The 3,836-nt window shown below is 49.2% G+C and overlaps 1 non-coding gene across 1 annotated transcript; it reads right to left on the minus strand.

The window, feature by feature from the left end:
- Window positions 1-3,147: 3,147 nt before the first annotated feature.
- Window positions 3,148-3,266, minus strand: LOC138357541 (5S ribosomal RNA). The gene has a single exon (XR_011225030.1). It is a non-coding gene; the product is annotated as a 5S ribosomal RNA (ribosomal RNA).
- Between the last annotated feature and the right edge of the window lie 570 nt (window positions 3,267-3,836).

The raw sequence follows: 3,836 nt of genomic DNA on the forward strand, positions 1-3,836 counted from the left end.
GTTCAATGCCTCTTGCCTGTGCACCCTTCTTGTATATTGGGACTATGTTAGCTGTCTTCCAACTTCCTGGTAAGTCTCCTGTTCCAGTGACCTGTGTATACACCATAGAGAGTGGCACACTTAGTGCTTCTGCACCTTCCTTTAGTATCCATGGTGAGATTGTCAGGCCCAACAGTTTTTGTCACATCCAGCTCCAGCAGACAACCTTTTGACCTCATCACTGGTGAGGTTCAAATTCCTCCAGGGTTGGCTTGGTTTGCCGCCTCCTCATTTAGTGCAGGGGCTTCTCCTTGTTCTATGTGAAGACCTCCTGGAATCTCTTGTTGAGTTCTTCACACACCACCTTGTCCATTCTCCGTGTATCTGTTCTCCCCGTTTTCTCTGTTTCATCACTTGTTCCTTCACTGCTGTTTTCCCCCTGATGTGGCTGTGGAGCAGCTTGGTTGGGTCTTGGCTTTACTCGCTATGTCATTTTCAAACTGTCTCTCTGCTTCCCTCCTCACTCTGAAGTACTCATTCTGGCCCTCTGGTACCTCTCCTGCTCTCCGGTGTTCTGTTATTTCTGTAGATTGTCCATGTTCTTTTTACTCAGTTACTTTGGCTACCTGCATTCCTGGTTGAACCATGGGTTTTTCTGTTTTTCGTTTTTTCTCCTTTTGGACGGGGATAAACCTGTCTGAAGCTTTCTGGCACTTCTGGGTGACAAAATCCGTCATGACCTGCACATTCGTGTCTAAGTTATGTTTCCCATGGTATTCCCCCTGAGGAAGTTCCTGATCTCATCATATTTTTTCTCTTCGGTAATTTAGTCTCTTTCCCTCCGATCCCATCCTTGGATAAGTTATCCCTACCTCCTACACAAGTACTCAAAAATCAGTACACTGTAGGTCACTCATTCCTATGTGGGCTTCAACTTTGACTTCCCTATTTCTGACTCATTCAGGGTGAATATTCAAGTCGGGTCTAGCTGGTTCATCGTTGCCTCTCACTCTTGTGGGTTCCTTGACATACTGGCTCAGAAAGTTCCTTGTTGACACTTCCAAGAGTTTAGCTCTCCACGTATCTGCACTACCATGTGGGTCCCCATTCTCCCAGTCTAGCTTTCCATGGTTGAAATCGCCCATGATTAAGAGTCTTAAGCCATTCCTGCAGGCAACTGAAGCTGCTCTCTATTATATTTATGGTTGCCATGTTGTTTCCTATCAAACTCCTGGCTAGGTCTTCTGTCATTAAGGGGAGGGTTGTAAATGACTGCCACTATTATCTTAGGTCCACCCATTGTTATAGTTCCTGTTATGTAATCTCTGAATCAGTCACAGTCTGGAATTTCCATCTCATCAAAACTCCGGTCCTTCCTTATCAGCAGGGCCACTCCTCCACCTCCTCTCCCTTCCCTCTCTTTCCTTACTATATAGTAGTCCTTTGGAAACACAGCATCTGTTATGACTCCTGACAATTTTTGTTTCCGTGAGTCCTATTGCATCAGGGTTTTCTTCTTGTCGCCCTTTCTGCAGTTCACTTGCTTTATTGGTAATCCCATCAATGTTTGAGTACATTACCTTGAAGCTCACTTTCTTATATCCAATTTCACCCTCACTCTCCACAAGTGTAGGAAGTCGTTCCCTAGTCATTGCTACTTGGGTAGGCTCATCCTCCTGTGAGGTAGTTGCCAGGGGTTCAGGGAATGGTGGAGTGGGGGATGGAGGGCTTAGGTCTTCCTCAGGCCTGCTTGGGGCAGGAAGAAGTCCAAGGGTGAGAGGGCAGGGATTGCTTGGGGAGAGGGCACGCCTTCCTGTGGTGTAGTTGACGGGTTTGGGGGAGGTGCAGTGGGGAATGGACAACTTAGGTCTCGCCTGGGCCTGCTTGGGGCAGGAAGAACACCAAGGGCTGGGAAAGCAGGGGATACTTGGGGTAAGGGGAGAGGGAGGATTTGGGTTTTATGATGGGCATTGTGCAAGGGCAAGGAAGGGTTTGTGCTGGGGGATAGAGGGGGGGGGGGGGTCCTATTGGGTGGTGGGCAGGGTGTTGCATTCCCCCCCTGGGGTTCCTGAGTTGCTGGATTGGGGTTCCCCACTTCCCTCTGGGATTGCTGAGTTGGAGGCTGAGTCCTCTGCTCCCTTCCCTCTCCCTGCGCCTTTTCCTTACATCTGCTTGCCCTTACTATCTCGTCCCTGGTCATGTCCCTCTGAACATATACCTCTTTGTAGTTCCTTGCATACCTCAGTTTGCTCTTCTTTACTAGGATGTCCTCTTTGATGACCTCGCTCTTGAATACTACCTGATCAATCTCTTTTTGTCTCTGTTGTACTGGCCAATCCAGAAAAACTGTTCTATGTCTCATTCAGCCCCTTCCATTCCTATCTCCTTTAATATCTCTGCCACTGCAGCTTTGTCTTTAGTCCTCGATTCCTCCCTTGTGGAACCCTTTTGTTCCTTGACACCTACCACTAACTACAGCTCTTTTCCTTTCCATTTGCTGGCTTGTGCATCTAGCTGCTCCTGTGAGGTTACTGTCTTCATTACAACTAACTTGACTGTGCTCATAGCATCTGGGCTCTTCAGTATTTCAGCAAAGGTTGGACTAATTGTAGGGGTCCCTGCCATGACTACATCTCCTGGTGCCTAGGGCTGGTTTGCCTGGGCCAGAGTCTGAGGGGGGCCTAATTTTAGGCTTTTTTATTTCCTCTTGTGCTGCACTCTAGTTCTATCTGCAGCTTACGTTTTAGTTTCCCCTCAGGTCCTTCAATCCCCACTGACTTCTTTTCATGCCTTACCAGTCATCTCCATGTGTGGACTCGTCTAGTCCCTCTCCTCCAGTTTGTTCTGTTGTCTTACCATCCCCGCTTGACCGTGTGTGTGTGGTGTGTGTGTGTGGTGTGTGTGTGTGTGTGTGTGTGTGTCTGTGTGTGTGTGTGTGTGTGTGTGTGTGTGTGTGTGCTGTGTGTGTGTGTGTGGTGTGTGTGTACTCACCTAGTTGTACTCACCTAGTTGTGTTTTGCGGGGGTTGAGCTCTGGCTCTTTGGTCCCGCCTCTCAACCGTCAATCAACAGGTGTACAGATCCTGAGCCTATCGGGCTCTGTCATATCTACACTTGAAAACTGTGTATGGAGTCAGCCTCCACCACATCACTTCCTAATGAACATTATTGCCAACAGCATTTGGTGTTCCCAGGCGGTCACCCATCCAAGTACTAACCAAACCCAACGTGCTTAACTTCGCTGATCGGACGAGAAGCGGTGTTTCTCAACGTGGTATGGCCGTTGGCCATACCACGTGTGTGTATGTGTGCATGCGTGCGTGCGTGAGTGTGTTTGTGGGGGTGGCACGGTGGGGGTGGGGTTAACTGGTGGAGGGAGGAGAGAGGGAATGAGGGGGGAGAGAGGGAATGAGGGGGAGGGAGGGAGATAAGGCAAAACGGAGGAGAACGGCAGGGTAGAGAGGAAGGAGGGGTTTATCAGGTGGGTGATGGACGGAAGGTCAGTCCCAGGGGTGAGGTTGGCGGTAGGCTGGTTTGTGTGTGTGTGTGTGTGTGTGTGTGATGTGTGTGTGTGGGGGGGGGGGGGGGGAGTGTGTGTGGGAGTGTGTGTGGGAGTGTGTGTGCGTGTGTGTGTGTGAGAGATTGTGTACTCACCTAATTGTGCTTGTGGGGGTTGAGCTATGGCTCTTTGGTCACGCCTCTCAACTGTCAATCAACTGATGTACAGATTCCTGAGCCTACTGGGCTCTATCATATCGGTATTTGAAAATGTGTATGGAGTCAGCCTCCACCACATCACTGCCTAATGCATTCCATCTGTTAACTATTCTGACACTGAAAAAGTTCTTTCTAACGTTC

This window comes from Procambarus clarkii, chromosome 78, assembly GCF_040958095.1.
Source record: "Procambarus clarkii isolate CNS0578487 chromosome 78, FALCON_Pclarkii_2.0, whole genome shotgun sequence".
Classification (NCBI taxonomy): Eukaryota; Metazoa; Arthropoda; class Malacostraca; order Decapoda; family Cambaridae; genus Procambarus; species Procambarus clarkii.